Source organism: Camellia sinensis, chromosome 1, assembly GCF_055761805.1.
Source record: "Camellia sinensis isolate YWXY chromosome 1, ASM5576180v1, whole genome shotgun sequence".
Lineage (NCBI taxonomy): Eukaryota > Viridiplantae > Streptophyta > Magnoliopsida > Ericales > Theaceae > Camellia > Camellia sinensis.
In genome coordinates, this window is record NC_138961.1 from 188,128,330 (window position 1) to 188,155,664 (window position 27,335).

The window sequence follows — 27,335 nt, forward strand, 5'->3', positions numbered from 1 at the left end:
ACCCAGTGACGCACGTTTTTAGCTTCGGCGGCCAAGAGGTATGTCCCACTTTCGAAGATTTTCAGGTTTTGATGGAGTCTGAATGCTCTGAAGTGATCTTGCCCCAGCTCCGCTTCGGCCACGCCCAGGCCTTAGGGCGGATGTGTGGGCTCACGGCGCATGATGCTCGATCTCTGATCTGCAGTGGGGAACTGGACATCCTCGGCTTGATCCATCGTTTTTCCGACGCCGGTGACCGCAACAACCATTATTGGCAAGGTTTCCGGCAACACGCTCTCTGCTTGTGTTTGTTGTCTCACTTTCTGCTTTCCTCGGGCTTCGGCGGATCTAGCATCCGTCTGATTGAAGTTGCCCAAGGCTTGAGAGAAGGAAAGAGCTGTGTCGCCATGACCTTGGCTGAGACGTTGATGGGCTTAGATTCTGTCTATCGCCGGGAGACGACTAGGTTCGCTGGGAGTCCACTGCTACTGCAGGTAATGTTTCCCACCCATCCTTACATATATATTTGCTCACGTCACTCGGCTCTCGGGCTCGATTTTTCTCACAAAACCCTTGTCTTACTTTTCTCTCATCGTTCATCTCTCTATTCTTTAATCTCTCATTTTCTATCCCTCCCCTAGGTATGGTTAATGGACAAGTTGCAGGTTGTGGACTCTTGCCCGGCCTATTCAGCTCGAGGCTACTTCTTTCGGCAGCGCCTAGTCAATGCTCTTGACGAAAGGTGGTGGTTTGATTGGATGTGCAATTTGTCCGCGGATCACATTGCTTGGCGTTGTCCTTGGCTCAACCTCCCGGCAATGAGCTATAGTATGTCCCGGCTGACTGGGATACAGTTGATTGGTCTAACCCACTGCGTATTCTATTTTCCGTTCCGGTTCCTGCGTCAGTTTGGTCATGATCAGACTTGCCCACCGGAGGGGATTGAGTACCCAGCCGCTTTCCCGGTTCGGGGTGCACAGCTTGCACGATATGCCACAGCGTGGAGGACTAGAGAGCTCCTGGCCCCTGCTCCCACTTTCAGTTGCACTTTGTCTGATGAGTGCTTGGATTGGCTCAACGAGGAGGCACAGGTTGGGCCTAGCTTGGCATCAGATGCTTCGACCAGCTCTGGGAGGGGGCGCGGAGATACTTGACTCAACTATGCCCCAAATTTATTGCTTATTTAGCATTTTCAAGTTTTCTTTATGAATGTACTAAAAAGCAACCTCAATTGTATGCAAGAGCAGGAGAACTCTGTTTTGAAATCAATGAAATTGAAAGTTGTGGTACTGAAAATTTTCCGTTTCGGTCCAAAAATGGTCTTAGTTGTAAAAAGATTAATTTGAACAAAGTCAACTTTTATTAAAACTTTTCAAAACCATTTTCGATGTGGGTCAGAACTGGACACGCCTGAGATCTGTCACTGAGGTGCACAACCCCGGATCCCTGTAACTGGAAAGTTTCCCCTAGTCTGAAGAACAATGCGGCACTGCATGGCAACGGAAAGTTGCCCCTAGTCTGAGTAACTTTGCACCGTCGCGGCAACGGAAAGTTGCCCCTAGTCTGAACAGCACTGTACCGGAGATCGCGGTAAATGCTGATGGATAAAGATGACTGAGATGATCAAAATGGACAAAGTTGATCGGGGAAGAGTTTATGGCTGAACTTCAAGGTGAAGTTGCCTACGTATCCCAAAGATGGGAATCAAGCCTTACGTAGTTCAGGCTAAGGTTCACTCGAGTATTTTCACTCTCCTTTTGCGCTCTAACTTTTGCCAAGGCCGCCCTTTGCGGGTTTTCAACCTTGCGAGCTCAGTTTTTATATTTCCAATTTTTTGTGCTCTAACTTTTGCCTAGGTCGCCCTTTCAGGTTTTCGGCCTAGCGAGCCTCTCAAGGATAATATTTCTTCAACTTGTCCATGTTGATCGGTTGTGAGAACTCCAAGCCATCTAGATCCATCAGAACCACAGCTCCACCTGACCAGATAGCTTTGATGATGTAAGGACCAGTCCAATTGGGTTTGAACTTGCCCCTTGGGTCGTGGATGGGAGCTCGGTTGTCTTTGAGCACCAAATCTCCTTCTTTCAGATTCCTGGACTTAACCTTCTTGTTGAAAGCCCGGGCAATTCTGCGTTGATAGCCTTGAATGTGGTACAGTGCTTTCAGTCTTCTTTCATCAAAGAGCATGAGTTCCTCAAATCTGCTCTGCTGCCAGTCTGCTTCGGCTATTTGGCACTCAGCCAATACTCGTAACGACGGAACCTCAATCTCGATGGGTAGAACAGCCTCCATTCCATAGACCAATGAATACGGAGTTGCTCCAGTAGAAGTCGTGATTGAAGTCCTGTAGCCCCACAGAGCAAATGGCAGCTTGTCTGGCCAATCCCGATAGGTTCCCACCATCTTCTGCAGTATATGTTTGATATTCTTGTTGGCGGCCTCGACCGCTCCGTTGGTTTGCGGCCGGTATGTAGATGACTTATGGAAAGCCACATTGTATTTTTCCAACAAGTCTATCACTTCCTTCTTGAAGTGGGAACCATTATCTGAAATTATCTCGTTTGGCACCCCGTAGCGACAGATGATGTTGTTTCTGATGAATTTTGCGACGTGCGACGCCTTCAACACCGCGTAAGATTGGGCCTCGACCCACTTTGTGAAATAATCTATCGCTACCAGGATAAACTCATGCCCGTTTGACCCCTTCGGGGTAACAGCTCCGATCACATCAATTCCCCAAACTGAAAAAGGCCATGGCGAAGTCATGTTGTACAGCTTTGACGGCGGAATGTTCATGCGGTTTGCTTGAATTTGACACTTGTGGCATCGCCGAACAAAACTAATACAATCCTCCTCCATGGTTGACCAGTAGTAGCCCTGTCTGAGGATCTTTCTAGCCAGCATTACCCCATTCATGTGTGCACCGCACTCCCCCCCATGGATGGCCTCCATCAGGCGCTTTGACTCTTCAGCTTCTACACCGAACTTATGCATTCCCAGATGACCCCTTTTGTACAGCTTACCCCCGCAGATGATAAACTGAGCAGCCATTCTTCTGATGGCCCTCTTATCCTTGGCATTTGCCCCTAGTGGATATGTCTCCTTTTCCAAGAAGTTCCAGATGTCGTAATACCAGGGGTTGTCGTCTTGAGCCTCATCTATGGCAGAAATTGACTCGTGTGCTGGCGCGAACTTCTGATCAATAATGACTGGACGCATCCGGACTCCGGATGGGATGTCTATCATGGAAGATAGAGTTGCTAGTGAATCTGCGAACCTGTTGTTCTCTCTTATGAGGTGGGTGAAATTTAGCTTCTCAAACCGAGGAATTAACAAATCCAAGGTTTGGTGGTAAATTATCATCCTTTCCTCCTTGACTTTCCAGTCTCCTTTTGCTTGAGATACAACAAGGTTTGAGTCCCCAATGACGTCCAACCGTCTTGCCCCTAGTTCTAGGGCTGCTTCTAGGCCAGCAATACATGCCTCATACTCTGCTTCATTATTCGAGACTTTGAACCGGAGCTTGAATGCTAAAGGGATACGGGAATCGTCGGGCGCTATCAGCAGCACCCCTATCCCATACCCATACTGGTTTGACGCTCCGTCAAAGTACATCGTCCAAGTTTCATCTTCAACGTGCAGAATGGCTTCATCTGGGAATAGGTACTCAACCGCTTCATCCCCCTCAACCGGGTGGTCGGCAAGGAACTCTGCTACCGCTCTTCCTTTCATTGACTTGCGCGTTACATACTTCAAATCAAATTCGGAGAGCAACAGCAGCCAATGAGCTAGCCTACCCGTAAGTGCTGGTTTCTCGAAAAGATATTTGATGGGATCCAAACGTGAAACCAACATTACAGAGTGAGCTAACAGGTAGTGCCGCAGCTTCCTGGTAGCCCATACCAAGGCCAAACAAGCCTTCTCCAGCGGTGTATAGCGGGTCTCGTAATCCAGCATCTTTTTGCTCAGATAGTATATGGCCCTTTCCACTTTGTCTTCCGACTCCTGCGCGAGCATGCAGCCCATGGTAGTCTCAGTTACCGAGAGGTACAATATCAACGGCCTCCCCGGCTCTGGTGGTGACAACACGGGTGGGTTCTGTAGATACTCTTTGATCTGTTCAAAAGCTGCTTGACATCGGCCATCCCATTGGAATTTCTTTCCTTTCTTCAGGAGACCAAAAAGTGGTTCACAAGTCAAGGTTAATTTAGAAATAAACCGTCTTATGAATTGCACTTTACCCAGAAAGCCTCGCACCTCCTTTTCAGTCCTTGGTGGTGGCATTTCTAAGATGGCCTTGATTTTCGAAGGGTCGACCTCGATGCCCCTTTGCGTAATCAGAAACCCTAGCATCTTCCCTGCTGTAACACCAAACGTGCACTTCTGGGGATTCAACCGCAGCCGAAACTCTCTGATCCTTTGAAAGAATTTTTGTAAGGCGGTGTAGTGGCCCTCTCTTTCTTTGGACTTGACAATCATGTCGTCCACATACACCTCGACCTCTTTATGGATCATATCATGCAATATTGTAGTTGCTGCCCGCTGATAAGTAGCTCCGGCATTTTTCAACCCGAATGGCATCACTCTATAACAATATGTACCCCACGGGGTAGTGAATGCAGTCTTCTCCCGGTCTTCGGGGGCCATTACTATCTGATTATAGCCTGAAAAGCCATCCATAAATGAAAGCAAGGCGTGTCCTGCCGTGAAATCTACCAATTCATCAATGTGCGGCAAGGGAAAGTCATCCTTCGGACTGGCCCTGTTCAAATCTCTGAAGTCTATACAGACCCGAATTCTGCCATCCTTCTTTGGCACCGGAACAATGTTGGCCAACCAGGTTGGGTATTCTGATACTAGCAGGAAGCCTGCGTCAATTTGCTTGGTGACCTCTTCCTTGATCTTGAGGGCCCAGTCCGGGCGGATCCTTCTGAGCTTCTGTTTGACAGGTCGGGCCTCGGGGTCAAGAGGGATCCGGTGCTGTACAATCTCAGGATTGATTCCAGGCATGTCTTCATAGGACCACGCGAAAACATCTTTGAAATCTTTTAATAAAGCGACTAAGCGCTCGCGTTCCTCAGAAGACAATGTGGACCCGATCTGGACCAGCCGCGGGTCCTTCTCAGTACCAACATTCACAGTAGTGATTTCATCCATTAAAGGTTTAACAAATCTTTCCTGCTCTTGATCAATTAATCGTTGCAAAACCGGAGGAATTTCTTCCTCGTCGTTTTCATCAAAATTTTGAAAATCCTGATTTAAGCAATAAATCAAAGGCACAGAAAAATACTCAAAAACCACATCCACATCATCCTCATTAAATACTTCCAAGCCATCAGATTCCTCTATTACAACAAACTCAAAAGAAAATGAAAATGACGACCTAGACAGGACTGTGGCATCCGGGTTATCACCCCCAGGAATACCGGACTCAGACTCAGTCGAGCTGGAATCTGATTTCGACGCAGAAGATTCGGTGGAATCAGATTCCGGCTCACTACCTTACCCGGTGCTGCTAGATAAAAGCCTTCTTCATATTGCCAGATGAGAGAAGGTGCGATAGATGCATCCAAAATCGGCGCTGGAAAGCCCACAGCTATTTCATCTCCAACCATAGAAACCGAAGAGTTATCCCCCAAGCACTCCTGGTCGATCAGAGGATCTGAAAGTAGACATGCCAGTGCTACCCCCATTTCAAGCTCGATGCTATCAGAATCCACTACTTTACATTGCTCAACCTCAGTTGGTGGGTCTGTCTGCGCTTCGGCAACGTCATCCCCAGGTAATTGTATGTCGAAGAAGATTTCAAAACCAGGCACGCGTTTCCTTTCCGCATTCAGCCATGGTTCCGGGAAGCCGCAAAATGGAAAATCTTCCCCCTCCCGGACGAAGCGTCCGTTTAGGGTACCCCAGATGGGCCTATGCATTAACTCAAATGGCTTCCCAGCCTTCTTTGCCCTGGCTCTTCCGGCCATTTCTTTTCCTTTCCTCACCCAGTCCTCTTTGGTGGGCAGATAACCCAGTCCAAAGGTGTGAGGATTATGTGGCACTTCGGCCAACGTTGAGACGCCCTTCCGGCCGCTTCTCCCTAATCCCATCCCGGGGGTATGTTTTAGCTTGTTCATGAGGTAGATAGATTGAGCACTGACGTACATACCTTCATTCACAGCCATGACATTCTGTACTACTTGAGCCTCGGCCAAAGTGAACCCCGATAAAAACACATCCTCCGTGCCGTGCTCGATCTCCAAGACAGGTGTGGACACTTCCGGCGGCGGATGGATTGATGAATTCCCAAAAACAATTGCTACCCCCTTCCCGTGAGGGTATTTCAACATCTGATGTAGAGTGGAAGAGACTGCTTTGACCTGGTGCAACCACGGTCGCCCCAAAAGTAGGTTAAAGGTTGCGGGAACGTCCAGGATATGAAATTCAATGCTGTGTTGTCCTGGACCAACCTTGGTTTGAACTTTAACAGTCCCCATCACTTCTCTGCTGGTATTGTCGTATGCTCTGATTACTTGAGTGGTCGGGACGAAGTCCGCGGGCTTCAACCCGATTGCATACGCCGTTCTGGTCCGGCAGACATTAATAGCAGACCCGGTATCAACAAGTACCACCGGTATCCACTTATCTCTACATTCCACGGAAATATAGAGAGGTTTGTTATGATTTGTGCCATCAGGCGGTAGCTCCTTGTCCGAAAAGGTTAATGCCGGGGAACCTCCTCCCGGAAAAACCAGCCCGACCAGCTGTTCAGGGGTGGTATCTATGGAGAGTTTGGATTTGTCCATAGCAGACAGGACAGCTTCTCTATGCACCCGCGACACCATTAGCAGTCCCCAGATGGAGATGTCTGCTTGTATCTTCTTTAACTGTCTCAGCACAGCTTCCTCCTCAATCTGCTTCTCCTTCTGCTTCTCTATCCTTCCCGGATGCCTCGGGTTGGTCTAGGTGTGGGGGTTTAAAGTACCGCCCACTTCTCGTCATATGGTCAACCTCATCGAGGTACCAAGTGTCATCCGGTTGATTATTTTCCCAATCTTCATCCGTGTGGGCAAGACATAAGTCATCGTCTTCCCACCACATTCCGTCGGCGGCCAACAAACACCTGTCTGGCTCCGGTTCAGTTGCACTCGCAGTGCTCTCCGTCCACATGCTCGCAGCATTCTCTATCTTCGTGCACACAGCACTCTCAGTCCCCTCAAGGCCTTTAGCTTTCCTAATTCTCTCAGCATCCTCAAACTTTTCTCGTTCCAGCTGCGTCAGTACAGCTGGTTGTTTAACAATTCCTGTATCCATAATGCCCAAATCTCGAGCAGAATTCTTAGCACCGGCGCTCTCCGGCGATACAACTTGACTTCCGGCCATTCCGGCCACAACTGATACTCCTGCCCCTATCGGGCTCTGTTCCGGTTGGGATTCCCCCACATCATCTGGTTGATCCTCGAGCCATCCAGTGGCCTCCGCCGATTCCTCATAGTCGAACCAGTTGATTGCCGAATCCCCCAGTTCCTGGTCATCGAAAAATTGCAGGTTGGCGAAGTCCTCCTCTACGGCTGTCAGATCATCTGCCCCTAGCCCAGATCCATCCCCCCGGATCATGCACAGCTCTCCTGTCTCTGGCAATTCTATACCTAGCCCAATCCGGCTCGTTGATAGGATGTACTCGCTTGGATCATAGGCTCCCCCAGCAAAACTTTGTTCAGCCCCAGATTCAACAATCTCATTCTCTCCCAAAATCTGCCCTGCCCTATTTTCGACGGTCACCACCATCGGCTCTGGTTGGGTTTTGGAGATGCCCACCATGCACAAGAGGTTAGTGCAATCAGGGAGGAACACCTCCGGCTTGGGTAGGTGGGATGGGGTGATATAGATACTAGGATCGTAAGATGCGACCCCAGTTTGGATAAAATTGATTCTGTTGGGAGGGAGAGCTTGGTTATGTGGTGGGAGAGGGTTGGTTGTGACATTGGGTTTCTCGGGAGGCGCGATCACCCGTTTGTCGATAAGATCCTGGATTTCATGACGCAATCTGAAACAACGGTCAGTGTCGTGACCGTGTTGTTGGTGATACGCGCAATACTTTGTCGGGTCATGAGAGGGAGGGAGTGGATTCGGTAGTGGCTTCGGCTCCAGGGGTTTCAAATGCTTATTCCTAATCAATACCCCTAGAGCTTTGGACAGGGGCATGTATAATGGGGTGAAGGTTCTTTGGCCTCGAGGTTGGAATCTGGTGGTTTGTGTGTTGGTCCCGGATGCGTCGGAGAAAGGTGTGGCAGCCATGGGCCTTGGAGGGGGAGGGGGAGTGGTGGTGACCATACTGACTTCCGAGGCTCTTGTATTTGCAGCGCCACTCGGGCCCGCATTGTTGTTACGGTTGAAAGTCCTCCTCGGTTGCTCCCTATCGTGGTCAAACAGACCTTGTTTCATTGCATCTTCGATTTGCACCCCCATCTCATGTAAATCTGCGAAAGTAGGAAAGGGGACTACAATCATTCTCTGCATTAACTTTGGGTGGAGATTGTGCACAATCATCCGGATTTGATCTTTGTCAGTGGGCCTTAAAGTCATCATTGACGCCTTTGCCCTCCATCGGATTACAAAGTCCGAGAAAGTTTCCTTGGGCTCTTGCCTTGTCGTTTCGAGATCACGGGTTGTGATCTCGATCTGAGTGTTGTACGAATATTGCGCGACAAAGGCCTCAGCCATTTCATCCCAATTCTTTTTCACTTCATCTTGTAACTTTGCGTACCAGTGGGCGGCCACACTCGACAGGGTTCGGCCGAATAGTGAAAGCTTCTGTGGTCGTGTTAGGCCCATCGGTCGCAAGATGTCTGTGAACAGTCGGAGATGGACCATGGGGTCGCCGGACCCATCAAAGCGGTCGATTTGTGGCATTTTGAACCTATCGGGGAGTGTTACGACCTCCTCGGTATATCCATCTTCGATATCCGGCATAGCCTTGACCCCTTGGGATTTCTTGAAGAGCTTCTCAAGTTTGCTCAATTTTAGAGCTGTATGATCAACCTCGAACTCGAAGGGAGAGTCCGGGCGATTGGGTGCATGGACCTTGGACAGTTGTGGTGGAAGCGGGGGCGGAGCTGGCCCCGTTGGGAGGTTTGTGTCCTCTTGCAGGTTCTGGATAATCGGCACAGTATTCTGGATGTTTGGAGGAGCGTTCTGAACAGCAGGTGTCTGCTCAGGTAATGGAGCCCCTGCCGGAGGAGGAATTTGTTGCGAAGCAGATGCTGTATTCTGTTGTTGCAGTCTGGTAATCAGCTCAGCCTGCTGGGTCATAATCTCGGCTTGTTGCTTAGCGAGTTCATCTCGGCGAACGGCATCCTGCTGCATGGCCCGCATAGTTTCTTGCATTTGGCGCATCATTTCCTCAACTCCTGTTGGTGCCGCCATACTGTTTTGATCTATCTGAACTACTGGCAGATTTAGCTCTGTAGCAACGATGGGGATCTCAATCCGACTGTCCACTAATGGGGGAAACCACTATTCTGGTGATCTCTGTTCAGATACACTACGCTTTCTCTGCCTTCTTCTGATAACGGGGGGTAGAGAATGGAACACTGGCTGTCCGTCGATTAGATCCTCAGATCGATGGAGTCGACGACCTCGTGTCCAAAGTGCTTGGGGAATGCCTGCTGGGTTGGAAGCAATTGTGCTAAAACTGACCTAGCAAAAGATAAATAAAGCAAAAAGGAAATAAATAAGCAGATAAACGGACAACATAACAGCTTAAAATAAAATGCAAGACACACAGCCGGGCATAACAACACATAGTCAATAAGCTGAATACACACTGTCCTCAAACACTGATTGTTATCCCTGTATCACTGTCCCCTAAAAACAGAATCTGATACTCGCAGATAACTAACTCTCAAATACTGGCTGATGCCCGCAGGCTTGATACCCATAATACTGAACCGATGCCCGCAGGCCTGATGCCCAAACTCATATACTGAACTGATGCCCGCAGGCCTGATGCTGACAATACTGAACTGATGCCCGCAGGCCTGATGCTCAAACTCATATACTGATACATGCATTCCTGTAGAGACGCACTCTAAAGCACATAACAGATAAGTGAGAGCCAAAACACCCCTATGTTGGGGTAGGGTTTCCCTGTCCTATTTTGTTAGGAGCTAGGGTTTCACTACGCACTGAGCGGTTTCAAACAACCTATAAACGGGTAAGCAACCTGTCCTAGTTTGGAATGGTCACTATGGATCCGAATATGCACTAGGTCGAATGGTCAAAGAGGGTGCCCCGGTAAAACCGGGGTTTGTGTTCCCATACTGGCAGAGCCCACAACCGGTCAGCCTTATGGTCATGCCTTGACAAGACAAGCCTCCGGCAAACCGTTGCAAATGCAATGCAATGCAAAGAAACACACAAGTGTAGTCAAAAACAGATATCATGAGTTCGAGTCAAGTTCTCTAAATCCCCAGCAGAGTCGCCAGAAACTGTAGACGTCCCCGAACGCCCCGGGAGGAACGAGCTCCCGTTCCGTTCATTTTGGGGTCACTACAGCTCAGGACTCTCAAATTTGTCACGGTTCTAAGTCTGAACCAAAGAGTCCAAATCCGGCAAATCGTTTTGAGAAAAACAGATTTTTTTGAAAGAAGTGCCAAACATGGACTGCTTTGCCAGATACAGAGTCGCCACCTAAATGTTTTTTTTAATGGGAAATTTAGGAAACCCTGACTCGGTGCCAAAGGCCACGTGTCCGTCATCACCAAAGTTGCCTCGGCTCGGGAACTTGGGTACGATTGGGGAAGGTCACTTCGTGAGCACCCCCGCTCGCCCGATCAAAGATTGGCCTCTACTAACCATGATATCTATTTTTGAAAACATTGTGCGTTCTTATTCCGGTTATTAGCCTAGGTTACTATGTGATGCGCACAGCATACAAGTATAGACTGGATCGCCTGATTTGGAACAAAACATTTCATGTTCGTTTATTTGAAAGATGGTTTGCTACTCGCAAGTAGGCTTAAAATGCAGATTTTGCCACCCGCAGGTGGTCTTAGGAAAAGATGGTTTTGCCACTATCTAGTGGGCTTAAAACAAACATTTGATGATTTGTTCGAATCCAAATAACCCAACCTTCACCCACAGGCATTCAGGCAGTTATATCACATAAGCAATTAGCGTCATGGTAAGCATGCTATTCATGGCAGTCACTCACACGCATGCAAGGATGCTAAAGCATAAAACTTACCGAGTACTCCAAGCCAAAACAGACATTCATTAGAAATCCATGCATGAATCCTAAGTATACAAAAATGCCTAATGCAACACATGCAAAATGCAACTATAGCAGGCTCGGCTATTCTAAACATGGCATATGGAATGCTACAACTAACATGTATTCAATTTGGAATTGAAAGTACAATGTAGTTAGTATGATGCGCCGAGCCCGGTGCATGCAAAACAGATGAATGAATGCAAACATGCTATCATACTGTATGCTAATTGAAATATGCCTTAATCTAACCATCAAAAGCGGATAAATAAAAGGGAGAAAGACGTGGGGTTGGAAGACATACAACACACACACGCACACTTATTACAGTTGTGCCCTCGCACGGAGGGTCCGAATAAATATACAGTCCCGAATAAAAGAATATTACAGTCCAAATAATACAGTCCAAATAATATACAAATTCCTAATTAATTAATCAAATTAACTAAGAAAGCTGTAAAACTGGCGTGCAAGCCAGGAACTGCCTTGCTTCTGATGAATGATGCATGTCTGGGCTGCCTTGCGCGGAAATCCACCGGGATGCCCCGATTAGCCTCTGTTTACACCTCTTCTCGAAATGCACGCCAAACTCCAAAAAGTTGTTGATTCTTCATTTTGCTGCAACAGAGAGCAGGAAAGGGGCATAGCAATGTATTTCACAAATATATGCATGCCTTGATCCTCGTGCCACCAATAACGCATATCGATGCATGATGGCAGAGGGGTCGAAATGTGCAACTCAATATAGAATGAATGCACGTATAAACACAACAAACCCTAACTCCATCATGGGTAATCCGGAGTGTCGGTGACTGGGGAATTGAGACACGTTCCGTCACTCGGAGTACGAAACGTACCTCGTTTCCCGTGCCCGGGCTAACTCCTATCCCGAACACGATGCAATATGCATGATATGCATGAAATGCAACTAAGATAAAGCCTAGTATGCACAATGCTATGAAAATGAGATGCCTCGAAATACGTGCACACGGGCACGCAAACCAAGGAAATGCATACGCAATGCAATATGGCTAAAAAGGCATATAGAATGCAACATGGACTTATACTAACATGAGAGAGCCTCAGCCACACTCACATAAGAGGCCGATGGATGAAAAATGAAGTGCCTCGAAATGCGTGCACACGGGCACGCAAACCGAGGCATTGGCATACGCAATGCAAATGACATGGAATGGCATATAGAACGCAACATGGACTTATAATAACATGAGAGAGCCTCAGCCACACTCACATAAGAGGCCGATGGATGAAAAATGAAGTGCCTCGAAATGCATGCACACGGGCACGCAAACCGAGGCAATGGCATACGCAATGCAAATGACATGGAAATGGCATATAGAATGCAACATGGACTTATACTAACATGAGAGAGCCTCAGCCACACTCACATAAGAGGCCGATGGATGAAAACAAAGTGCCTCGAAATGCGTGCACACGGGCACGCAAATCGAGACAATGGCATACGCAATGCAATATGGCTAAAATGATATGCAAACATGCTAATGGAGTTTAGGAACTGAAATAAGGGGAAAACAGCCCCGAAATGAAGCGAAAACACACCCGATGCATGGAATCTCTCCCGAAATGCAAAATTAGGCACCCGAAATAGCCTATAGCTATACCAAATATGCAAAATTGGCACAGGGGATGAAAAGACAGAAGCAAGGAAGCCCCAAAATAAGCATTTTACCAGTACAAAACAAGGCCAAACAGCAAGCAAAGATAGGGCAAAATTAGCATGCGAAAATGGCCCTAAACATGGGATTAAGAAGCAACTCATAGCTGCTGTCCTCAAACAGGTTAGGACCCTTCAACAACATTGAAGAGGGACCAAAAATAAGCACTTTCACAGAACTGTAAAAACCTCAAAAATAAACATAGATAAGGCTAAGTTCTTATGCAAGAAAATGGACCAAAAGGTGGCCAAAGAGGCAAGTGGTATATGCAAAGCCCAAACTAAAAAATTTCCTTCTACAACATTGAAGAGGGACCAAAATTAAGCATATTTACAGAACTGTAAAAGACCTAAAACAGTATACAAACATGCTAGAAATGCAATGCAAAATAAGGCTCAAAAGAGGCTATAACATGAGGTATGCAAAATATTCCACAAACGGCCAAATACCCTTAATGAAACATGAAGAATGGGCCAAAATAAGACTATTTTCAGAACTGTAAAATGGCCAAAAACAAAAGCATGGTAGGCTAACAAAACATGCAAGAATGGGGACCAAAAGAGAGATATAACATGAAGTGGCATATGGAGGTCCCAAACCATGAAAGGCCTTAAACAAAACATGAAGAATGGACTAAAATGAGACTATTTTCAGTGCTGTAAAATGGCCAAAAATGAAACCAAGATAGGCTGCCATGGCATGCAAAAATGGGACCAAAAAGGGAGTATAAAGGCAAGTATAACATGGAGGTCCCAAACAGTGTTGAGCCCTTCTTCAATGTTGAAGAAGGGCTCAAAATAAGCCTATTTACAGTTTACATCATACTCCACAACAGATTACACACGAGCTAAAAATATCATGCAAGAAAACGGTATTTAAGAAGGGTATTGAAGCAAGTGCAATATGGAGGGCTCAAATAGGGTTGAGCCCTTAAGAAAAAGTGAAAATGAACTCAAAATAAGGCCACTTTCAGTTATGGCCGGAGCTCAAAGTAAAAAGCATAGATGGCTTACAAAAGATACAAGAAATGGGCCAAAAAGGGAAAATTGCAACTCACCCTTGAAGACCAATTCTTTTGTTGCTTCTTGGACCAAATTTGTTGCCTCTTAGCTGCTGGAATTCCTCCCCTTGCTGCTGGAATGGAGTGGTGGTGGTAGAGCTTGGTGGTGGTGAAGAAAATGAGGTGTAGCTTAGGAATTTTCAAGGAAAATGAGAGACATGGAGTGAGATAAGTGTATCAAGGCTTGAAGTAATTTTTTCTAACCCCTAAACATGATATAACCTGCTGGTTATATGGACAAAAAAGAGGGAGTAAAGGAGGGGCAAAGGTGGGGGAAAATTAGGCAAGTTTTCCCCCACAAAATATCTCCCAGATTGGGATATTTTCTGGGGGAAACAGCTATACAGCTGTAAAGTGGACATTGAGAGGAATATGGCCGGCCCCTTTTTGGAGCTCCATGTGGCCGGCCGGCCACCTCACCTAGCCGGCCGGCTAGGGGTCAAAACGGTCAAATTGAAATAGTGGCCGGCCACCACTTTTTAAGGTCCTCCCAAGTGTGTACATCACAGATATGTGGTTCAAAGTTCAAGAAAGAGGGTCCAGGTTGTTCAACATTAGCCCGGAAGGAGGGGTTCAAAAGGGTCAGGAAACATTACTGGCCGGCCACCAACTTTTAGGATCCTCCCAAGTGTGTACATCACAGATATGTGGTTCAAAGTTCAAGAAAGTGGCCCCAAGGTGTTCAACATTAGCCCGGAAGTGTGAAAAACGGGCGTCGGAGGGCGTCGGAGGATATATAACTGGTTGCTGCAACAATTACTGGCCTCCCACCCTTCAGTGACCTTCTCGGTGATAAAACAGAGGTACCTGCCAAAAATGAACGAAAACCGTCGCAAAACGAATGTTCGGGGGCCAAAACGCGCAATTCGGGGTCCCGAAAATGGGCTGTTGAGCACCGAAAGTGGCATTCGGCCACGAAGTGGGTTTCTCAGATCCCAGTGTCCCTCAAAAGGGAGTAAATAGGAGGCATGCCAAAAACCGGGGCAAACGGAGATGGTTAGGCGGTCCCGAACCGAGGCACAAGGCCAACGATTCCGAAAAATGGGAAACCGGACTCCGAAATGGGAAAAATGGCCTATAGCCACAAAATGTAGCCTATGGACATTGAGAGATGGTCTACGGGACCTCTCCCTCCCCTCAGGAAAAGAAACAAAGAAAACCGAGTCTGGTTCGCAAACCGAGGCAAGGCACAGAAGAGGGTTCGGAAGTCCGGAGGCAGGGCTCACGGCCAAGACTCTAAAACTTCTGAACGAGCATAATATGTAGTATCACCGAGCGCTCAACTGGTGACGTCTAAGTCTTAAGGTCGGTCAAAAATGGGGTGTCTACACAAGGCTCCTGTTTGATTGCTTTAAGTCCTCTAAATGCAACCTGATTGAAACCAAAATATGTAAGTGGTTTATAAGTGATATCAGGTACCTGGTAAATTATGCATTGGAAATTCTATCATACTTACTCCAAATAGGGTTCCACTATGGCTGTATTGAACAACACGACATGATGTGCAGTTTCCAACAATTCATCACTCAATGTGATTGATGTTCCACCTGAAATTGGACGACCTTCAAGAATCACATCATTATTAAAATCTTGATTGCGGCCTACTTGATAATCTACATCAATAGTTGTCTTCATATTTTTATTGCAAAATAACATGCACTCATCTGTAAGATAGCATTCTGCGATATAGTCTTCAGATCGTGCAGGATTCTTACCATATCCTTTGAGTATCTTCATATATCTTAAGAAAAATGAACATCATATTAAAATGATACTTCTTAACACATAGTCATATTTAATAATCATGAAATAGGTGTTCACCTTTCAAAGGGATACATCCAACGGTATTGGACTAGTCTACATAATCATGCTTCTCGTCCTATGTGAATCATTAAATGAATCATGATGTCAAAGAATGAAGGTGGAAAGAACCTTTCAAACATGCATAAGGTTTCAATGACTTCTTCTTCGAGGGCAGCTATTTGTTCTCTATCAAGGACTCATTGACATATTCTGTTGAAGAATGAACACAACCTAAGTATGGCATTTCTTGGTCCTTTTGGCATTAATCCTTTCAAAGCTACAGGCAACAATTGTTGCATCAGAACATGACAATCGTGGGATTTGAGGCCTATAATCTTGCATTCCTCCATCGATATACAATTCCCAATATTTGAGCTATACCCATCGGGTAACTTTAGGTCAAATAACCTCTTGCAAAATATTTTCTTTTCAGTCCTTGATAGTGTATGTGCAACTGCAGGGAGGTATGTTCTAGTCCCATGGTCTTTTGGATGCAAGTCATGTCGTATTCCCATTTCTTGTAAATCCTTACGAGCATTGAGACCATCATTAATTTTCCATTGATATCTAACAAGATGCCAATGATGCTCTCACAAACATTTTTCTCTATATGCATTACATCTAAGTTATGACGTAATGTAAGTTCCTGAGAAATCATTATAAAAATACTTATAAATTTGCTACTATCAAAAACTAAAATAAATAAATAAATAAATAAATAAATAAGATATATCAAAATAGGCAATAACAATTACCTTCTAATAAGGTAATTCAAAAAAAATTGACCTATTTTTCCACGTTTGTATAGGTTCATTATCTCGCTTTCGCTTCTTCTTTCCACTTTTTCCACAATCATTCTTCATGTCTTTAATAGAAACCCAAATGTTGTTGCCAGTCATGATTTTTGGATTTATTCTCTTTTCTTTCTTACCATCAAACCAAGTTTTTTTCTTTTGAAAAGGGTGCGATGGCGGAAGGAAGCACCTGTGGCCCATGTATGCAAACTTCCTACTAAATGTTAGCCACTGTGAATATGTATTGTTGCCACATATAGGACATGCTATTCTACCCTTCGTAGTACACCCAGAGAGATTTCCATATGTTGGAAAGTCATTTATTGTCCATAATAAAATTGCCCTTAAATTGAAAACAGTTTTTGTGAAAGCATCATAAATATTCACCCCATTATTCCATAACTCTTGCAGGTCTTCTATAAGCGGTTGTAAATATACATCAATGTCATTACCTGGTTGCTTTTTTCCTGGAATCAATAATGTCAACATAACATTTTCTCTTTTCATACATAACCATGGTGGGAAGTTATATGCAACTAGCATCACGGGCCAACAACTGTACGTAGAACTCAAATTACGAAATGGATTGAAACCATCAGCAGCTAGACCTAGTCTAAGATTGTGAGGATTTGATGAAAAGAGTGGCCACTTATTATTAACCAAGTCCCATGAGCAAGAATCAACTGGGTGTCGCATCTTGCTATCTTCACTTTTATGAGCAGAATGCCACCTTAAATCTTCAGCCATTTGTGATGACCTAAACATCCTCCTAAACCTTGGGATTATAGGAAAATATCTTAGCACTTTAGCAGGAACACCTTTTCTAATTTTATTAGTGCGTTGATCGACCTTCCATCATGAAAAATCACATTTTGGACAACTCTCCATTTCAGCATTCTCTTTTCTAAACAAACAGTAATCATTCATACAAGCATGAATCTTCTCATACCCTAAATCAAATGCTTTGACAAATTTTTTCACAGAGTATACAGACTTCAAAATGACGTTTCCCATTGGTAACATATCCTGTAATATCTCCAGAAGTTTATTAAAACTGTTATCAGACCATTCATTTACAGCTTTGAGCTTGTAAAGAGCTACAATTACTGACAACTTTGTGTATTTTTCACAACCGAAATATAATGGAGTTTCTGCATCTTCCAGTAATTTGAAAAAATCCTCATCCCTACTTTCGTCAACAGATTTTTCATAATTGTCATCTCGCGCACATGCAGCTTTAAATAAATTGTATGAGCCTAACATTTCCATATCAGGTTTATCATTGACATTTGGTTGTTCTCCATGATGAAACCAATTTGTATAAGTTTCATCCATTCCCTTTATGACCAAATGCTCATACACAACCTCAATACAATTGTGACTTAAGTTTCGACAATCTTTGCAAGGACATATAATCTTCCTTGGATACCCTACATTTCTTTTAGCCATGTCCACAAAATTCCATGCTGCTTTCATGTATTCATCTGTAGTTCTATTTTACCATTCAAAGTCCAAATTTATCAAAACATTTGAGAATGAATATTTTAAGCACAATAGGTTCCAAATATAATTTTCATTACCTATTAAGATGTACCTAATCTTTCTCCATCATTAATCGCAAAGTAACTGTTTTCCTAATATGGCCAAGCAATACATATAGTTGCTTAGATAAAAAAAGTGGAGAAATTTCACACAAATAGAAGTGCATCTAAATAGTGAAAATAGGGATTTCTTAATAAACTATGATACATAAATATACAGGTCTTCGAACATGACCTTTATGAATTTTTGTCGTAGGCAATGCTACACCAAGGCTATATTAAGGTTTGAGACATTTTGTGATAACTATAATGAATATTTTAAAAGTGTCTTATAGGCATCAATTCCATTGCCTTAACTTTCATAAGTAGGCAAAAATATAAAATTGCCTATAAATGGTTATGTATAATGAGAAGATCATATGATTAGAGTAAAAAAAACAAGAATGCAATAAAGAAAGAGAATCATAATATACATGAATTTTCATAAAACAAATATAGTTCTAATAAACAGCAAAGCAATATCCAAATCAAATAAAAATACATATTATAAATAAATAACTAAACTAATATAGTTTGATGAAATTTCAACCACAAAATTTGAATAAGCTGGTACTTTGCTTAGGGATGGTGGGTTCAGTTGGTGAGGCTTCAAATTAGATAGAGTGTATTTTGTGAGTTATGGGTTGAGTGAAGTGAGCTCTAAAAGTCTCTGTAGATTTGTTGTTGCTTGCTGTGAGGGTTGAAGTTGCAGGTTGATTTGCCCTCTTTGTTATGGTCTCTTTTTCTCCATATCTAGGGTATTGAAGTCTCATTGGCTAGCTGTGTGCTGTTTTGAGGTGTATCCAAGTTGGTTCTAGGTTGAGGCCTGCATAGAAAAGTTGGCTGCTATCCTACTTTTCTCTAGTCTACAGCCTATGGCAGATTGCAGATGTAGGTCTGTATAGATCTTCTACCTTTCTAGTCCAACTTTCTTCTCTGCAACTATAGTTGTTCTTTCTCTGTTGAACAGGGTGTGGTTTTCAGCAGAAAGAGGATATGGATTTAGGAATGAGGGGAACCGAGGATGTGGAAACTATGGAAGCAGCAGAGGCTATGCTCGTGGTGATTTCAATGAAAGGACTGAGTTTGGTAATAGGGGTGGTATGGGACCTTTTTTTTTTCTTTTGATCAGCAAAAGCAATAACCATGCCAAACTAACAAAAATAAAGCAAGCCACCCAAGATTGGTAAGAAACCAACCAAAGCAACCAAAGGAAGAAATAAACATAAAAAAACAACAAAGTAGCACTAGTTCCACTAGCAGCAACAACAGTACAAAACAGCAGCCAGCAGTTAACCTCCCCCGTGTGACACCTCTGTACGCACAGCAGTAGGCAACTATACAATAGTAATACCTTTCTCAGGAGCTCTCCAACCAAACCCAATTCTGCTGCTGCTGCTCACCAGGGCCAGAACCAAGGCAATAACCAGGATTAATGACATAAAGCAGCAGCTGCTCACCTAGAAAGCTAGAACAGAACAGAATAAGAATCAGACCATCCTAATAGATTTATGTACCAGACCACTGAAGCTGCTGCTGTAAGCCTACTAACCCAGGCATCTTCTAACCTGATGCAGGTTATGTACCAGATCATTGACAGAAACTTGATTGATTTTAGTCTGGAAATGTTTTATATGCTTTTCGCTTTGAATTTGTTTGATTGATTTTGAAATGGCTGTGGGTATGTTTTTGCATTTGGATGTTTGATCACCTGAAGAAAAGATGAACCCCTCAATTCTTTATTCAATACTTGTATTGTAGCTACATTATTGTTTATATAAACATTTTAATAATAACTGTCTAACTATCTAACAACTTGTTTAACAAACTTGTAACCAATCTTCTAACTAATATCTAACTTTAACAAATATCTAATATCTCTAACAGACAGATATAGGAACAGAAGCTGAGCTAGATTTGAAGCTGCAGCTGTGAGATAGACGTGAGTGCTGCTAATATAGTGGTGGCACTGATGTCTTAGACTGTAGCAACATAAGCTGTGACTTTGGCTATTGCTGTATTCGGATTCTTCTTTGTCTTGCTCTTCATCACAATGAAGAAAAGATGAACTCCTAAATTCTTTATTCAATACTTGTATTGTAGCTACATTATTGTTTATATAGACATTTGTATAATAACTGTCTAACTATCTAACAACTTGTCTAACAAACTTCTAGCCAATCTTCTAACTAATATCTAACTCTAACAAATATCTAATAGCTCTAACAGACATATATAGGAACAGAGGCTGACACAACTGATTAACAGCAGAAAAATGACCCAAGTTGGGGGCATGCATATGTTGACACAACTGATTAACTGTGATAACCCTGTTTCGTATTATGCTAATTGGTCCTTATTATGAATGTGATTATGTGTTTGATATGATTTTGTGTACCATTTATGTGAAAATATGTGGTTTTGAATTTCTATCTGTTCACCGTAGGAATATCTGTTTGATTATCTGCTTTGGAATTTAAATTGAAGGCCTTATTAGCCACAAAACCCGAAATTGATTACGCCATTGTGATTGGCATAATTTTTAGAACCTATGGTGAAACTTGATTGAAAATTGATTCAGATTAGATTAATTAGATTAAATTGGTGCATAGTGCTCAATTATGTAATAATAAAATAATGTGATTAAGAGAGGCTATATAAAGGCCATTATACACTCAATTCTTCTCTTTTATTCAACTTGGTTGATTTTAACTCTAAGAAAAGAGAGGGAGGTTGAGAGAGAGAGAGAGAGAGAGAGAGAGAGAGAGATAGTGTAGGAGATTGAAAGTTTGATCTTGAAGCTTGATAATTTGAAGACCAACTCAAGAATTAAGCATAAGTTTGGAAGATTACAGCTCCTAGGTGAGTAATCAACCCTTAACTCATGAATTTGAGTTGTGATTTTGTGAATTGAAAATTTAATAATGATCTAGAACATGAAATGAGTTGGTTTTGATGAATTTGAAGTCCATATGTGCATGCATGTAGAGAATTCCTATGAAATTACATAATCTAGCATGTAATATGTGAATTATGAAAGATTGTGAGTTGAATCATACATGCAAGCATGTTTATGTTGAGTTCCATGAGAATGAACACCATTTACATCCTTTGAAATAGAAATGAAGTCAAAATTAGCATGCATGTTTGAATATTAAAGATATGGAGCTTGTATGAGGTTTGAAGACATGAGTTTGAATTACACAAAAGAAATGTTGATTGATTTTGAAGATTGGACCATGATTTTGAGCAATTGGCTCCATATTGTTTGTGTACTCATGGTATATATTGTGTTTCTCCATTTTGGTACCATAATTCGAGCTTTGGAACCTTTGAATGTCAAATTTGAGCTCAAGAACATTGCTGGAAAACCCAGAAGTTTTGATGTCCGCTCGAGCAGGGGAACCGCCGCTCGAGCGGGAAATACGAGCTCCCAACATATTTTGCAGACATGGTGTCCACTTGAGCGGGGAAGTTTACGCTCGAGCGGGGAGCTATGTAGGATGACCTTCCGCTTGAGCGCCCGAGTTCACGCTTGAGCGTGAAATTGATGTAACCAGAACTTTTGCAGACCTCATGGGTCCGCTCGAGCGGGGAAGCCCACACTCGAGCGGGGACCCCTGTTTATGAAATTTTGTAATTTCGTTCTGTGTTTCGTTTTCTGTTCTCTTCCATTTCTAAGCACTCTCAGGCATGCATTGAGCATTGTGAATGAGTTAAAAGGATAAGAAAGAAGCTTAAAGAGAATATATGAATTAAGAACGGATTGAATTGTTTGTGACCCGTTGTGTTCATGTATTGTGTAGGGTTAAGCTCTAGGGAAAACTACCCAGCCGATCACTGTGAGTAATATCTTAACAAAGATATCTGAAATATGTCATTGTCCAATTGCTTACTTCTATGTAAGTTTTATAAGTTCGTTAATTCGATTGGTGGACAATGTTTGCTATGCCGAATGAATGGGCTAGAGGCCAGTATGATCTGAATGATAGTATGAATGGGCCAAAGGCCAGTTTGACTTGAAAGTGTGAATGAGCCAAAGGTCAGATTGACATGAAAGTGTGAATGGGCCAAAGGCCAGTTTGACATGATATTGTAAATGGGCCAAAGGCCAGTTTGACATGAAAGTGTGAATGAGCCAAAGACCAGATTGACATGAAAGTGTGAATGGGCCAAAGGCCAGTTTGACATGATAGTATGAATGGGCCAAAGGCCAGTTTGACATGAAAATATGAATGGGCTAAAGGCCAGTTTGACATAAAAGTGTGAATGGGCCAAAGGCCAGTTTGACATGATAGTATGAATGGGCCAAAGGCCAGTTTGACATGAAAATACGAATGGGCCAAAGGCCAGTTCGATATGAAAGTATGAATGGGCCAAAGGCCAGTTTGACACGAATGAAAGATAAGTGGCCCAGAGGTCGTATGACATGAATGAATTGGGCCCGAGGCCGTATGATGTGTTTGGAACCGCAATCACTTGACTTATATTTGTACATATGCTAGATAGAAATGCGAATTGGGCCCAAGGCCGTTTGAAACACGTTGTTCTAAATACCATTTGTGTAACTTCTTTATTGATATTATTCACTGGGCTTTCGCTCACGCTCATTCATGTGTTTGTAGGTGAGCCGAGAGAGGTCCCAACCCAGCCCCAGTGAAGTTTGTGTGGAACAACCAAGGTTTTTGAAGAGTCAGCCCTTACATCTCACGCACGAGACTCATCTTCGCCCTTTTTCTATCTTGTTTTATTTTGTCATGTCGGCGAGGACTTTGGTTTATGTTTGTATATAGTTTTGATTGGCTGACCGAAACTGAATGATCCTGTGTGTACAGAGTTATTTGTATTAGTACTTATTTTGATGTGAGTTATTAACATGAATATGCATGGTTTGTTATGATGTGCCATGTAAGCACAGCTCTATGGACAAAGTTTTAAATTTTGCTTCCGTTTGGCCCCTTTACTCTGATGAGTTATGTCTGGTTTGGTTTGAGGCCGTGGGTAATCCCTTGATTACTAGCCGGTTATGTCCTTAACCCATAGGGGCGGGTTCGGGTCATGACATTAACAGTAAAGGGGATGTTAGGTCTGGTGATAGTTAAGTACTGCAAAGCCCCAACTATACTGCGATAAAGAGAAGGATTGTCAAACAATTCAGTGAAAGAACTAGTGAGACTAGGCTTGACAGACATAGGTAAAGAACATGGCTTACATTCAGCTAATCCATCTCGCACAAGTATGTGATGAGCATACTTTTGTTGACAAAGTGTATAACCAGGGGCAATAGCTTGAACTGAAATGCCCAAGAAATAGGACACAAGACCCAATTCTTTCATAGAAAAAACCTCATGCATATGAGCAATAAGAGAGGTAATATGAGCGTCATTATTTCCTGTGAGTAATATGTCATCTACATAGACTAAAAGCACAATAATAGTGCTATTAGACTTTTGAATGAATAGAGATGAATCACATTTACTATTCTAAAACCCCTGAGATAGAAGAAATGCAGAGAAGGTGGAGTACCAGGCTCTAGGTGCTTGTTTGAGCCCATATAAGGCCTTGTGAAGTTTGCAGACATGAGTGGATTGAGTAGGATGAACAAAGCCAAGAGGCTACAACATATGCACCTCTTCTTCAAGAACTCCATGAAGGAAAGCATTAGATATGTCAAACTACTTGATAGACCAATTGTGATGAAGAGCAAGACATAGAAGAATCCGAATGGTAGGCAATTTTGCAACAGAACTAAAAGTCTCTTGGTAATTAATACCCGCCTGTTGAAGGTATCCCTTAGCAACCAATTGAGCCTTGTGTCTGGCTCTAATACCATGAAGAAAAGATGAACCTCTCAATTCTTTATTCAATACTTGTATTGTAGCTACATTATTGTTTATATAGACATTTGTATAATGACTGTCTAACTATCTAACAACTTGTCTAACAAACTTGTAACAAGTCTTCGAACTAATATCTAACTCTGACAAATATCTAATATCTCTAATAGACAGATATAGGAACAGAAGCTGTGCTGGATCTGAAGCTGCAGCTGTGAGTGCTGCTGATATGGTGGTGGCACTGATGCCTTAGACTGTAGCAGCATAAGCTGTGACTTCGGCTGCTGTTGTATAGGCTGTATATTCTTATCAGTCTTCAGTATATATATATATGGTATAGAATTTTCGTATATGTGTATATTTGTTTTGGTGTGGGGTAATGAGTTTCTTCGACTAGTAGGGTGTAGTGGCATAATAAGTGGTATTGTGAACTTTTTAGCTCAAGTGTTCAACGATAGTCATGGTGGGAAGCTAACGGTTATATGGTTGGGGTACTTGATCACTATACAATTTAAAAAGAAAAAATCGTACCAAGAAAAATTCAGAAGATTCTATTTGGTTTAAGTGCACGTTTTTGAACCCTGGTTCCTTCAACTTTTGGACCAAAAAAAAAAAAGGGTATGTACACAGTGATTCCTTAAACTATTGTTAAGTATCCTTTTGACCTTCTATATTAAGAAAACATACAAACTGACTTTCTAAATTATGGATATTGTAAGAGGGAGAGGTCAGTTTGCAGTTCTATTTTCTCATTTCTTGGTTGAGCTTGTATATAAGAGTTGGATGCTAGTTCTCAGTTCTATAGTTTATGGCAGTTTGCAACAGCAGATTGGGTGTAGATGTGTCCATCCGAGTGCTTGTTGCTACTGTTAACTAATATCTAATAAAAGGTCCATAATTGCTCATGTATAATCAGTTTAACTCTTACAAAAAGAGTTTTGAATATTAATTAAGTTCCCATAACTTGAGATCAATTTAAATTTATAAATTTTAATTTCATTTACAAATCCAAATTTACATATCCAAATAGAGTTTAATTGGAGTTAAATCACATACCTTTTTTTTTTTTTTTTTTTTTTTTTGGGTTCAATCGGTCATAGATTAATTTCAAATAATGATTCAAAATCCAACAATATCTTTAAAGTCAACAATTTCCAAACTTAATAACAATCACATGAAGAGCTACATATAACCCGATCGAACTATACTTCATAAAAGTTAAACAACAACCTCAAACTACATAGTATTGCTATATCAATAGGCCAAAAATCCTTACTCACCTAGCCATTTTATTTTACCCATCATGTTTTTAATGACAACATGGATAGAAGAAAAACTTTCACACATAACTTTCACAAATGGTTGGAAATATTGACATAAAATACAATGCACTGATATAATATCTACTTTTAGCCAATGTTATTGGCATTTTACCATAAACCATAATTTTTTTTCTTTGAAAACAGAAAAAATAAAAATCCAGAATCTTTTTTTTTTTTTTTTTTTTTTTTTTTTTTTGTGATGGCTGCTATATATAACATTTTTGTTTCACCAAACTTTTCATCTCCTTGGTGAGTTCTCATATATAATAACATGATAAATTTCAAATACAGTGGTTATCTTTATGTGTACATATATATAAATATAGATATAGATATAGATACAAATACAGATATTAAAAAAACTCATAAGAAAACAATATATCAAGTATAGTAAGAGTCAGCCACTCTTAGTGGCATTTTATCAAGCACCTAAGAGGCATAATAATATATACTAGTGCAATATATCAGAGAAACTGTACCCTATATAACTTTACCACCTATGTAGATAATTTCAACAATCCAAACAATACACTACTATTCAAAAACATTGTACAATACAAAACCAGAATGAAAATTGAAGAAAATCCTTCAAGAAGATGAAAAACTCATTTCAACTACATACTAAAATCACAGAAATGGTTAATATCCTTCTTATTAAATTAAAACCAAATCATCCAAAATAACACAGCACTGAGTGTTTCTTCTTATTCTTTTTTTTTGGTTCAATTTTTAGAACAAAAAAAAAAAAAGTTAACCCGTAGCTCTGATCTAGTAAATCGACCAACTCGTCTAATTGGAGACACAAACTTGCCAAATCAAACGCAAAAACTTGAAACAAATTCCAAGTGTTTTCTAGGGTTTTTTTGTATGCTCGATTTGCGATTTTACTTGGAAGAAATACAACGCAAGAGAGGAGTCATGCAAAAGATGGAAACTGAATGGAAAAATCGCGGCAAATTTAGAGCGCCTTTTTTTTTTTTCCAGGTTTCAATAGCATTCTTTCTTTGCTATAGCCTGTAGAACTAAGTTCCGTATTAGGAACCCTTTAATGTTGTTTTTCAATTTCTATTAAAATATAAAAAATTGCTATAAAAAATTAAATGTTATTATTAAAAAATCTTTTACAGCATTTTATTAAAAAATGCTATATATACCTTTTATTTTATAACATTTATAAAAAAATGCTATAAACAAATGTTATTAATTATACTTTTTGTTGTTGTGAGAGTGTCCGGCATTTTAGAGGGTTTGCGCAAGGTGCACCAGAGGACCTCTTGCTACGAGAGCCGGACTCCCATTTGTCTTATGGCGCCACTGAGGTATACACTGTATTCTCCTGTCATCTTCACTGTACATTGCATTTCTTGCTTTAACTGTGTTCCTTGCTTCAAATGTAATATTTACACTGCATGTCTTGCCTCTTATTGTATTTCTTGCCCTGATCACACTCTTGCACTGTATTTCTTATACTGCCTTTGCATCTGCTTGTTCTCATGTTATATCACTGTTCTGATCACAGGAGGATTCTCGCTCTATTAAAGGCTATGGAGCCACGTCCGCGAGGGACTGGTACATGGAGCTTCCTGCCAGTGTCCGCCACATTATCGACTAGGCCGACTTCAGTTTATTCTGCATGGGGCTATCACGTCTTATTACGAGTCGGCCTTTACTAAGAGCATTGGTAGAGAGGTGGTAGGACACCACCAACTCTTTCCACTTCTCTACTGCTGGGGAGATGACGATGACTCCCTATGACTTCTCCATGCTCACCGGCATAGGAGTAGGGGGTCACTCGATTCCTTATGATATGGACATGGATGAGTGGGAAGCCGCCTGGATCTACCTGTTAGGGGCATGTCCGCCTCTCTTCCAACCGGGGATGGTACAATACAGTTGGTTTGTGGAGCAGTTTTGAGGGAATGAGCTAGAGACCCCAGAGAAGATCGAGCATTGTGCTCGAGGCTTTTTGATGTTTCTCTTTGGTACCACCTTGTTTGCGAACT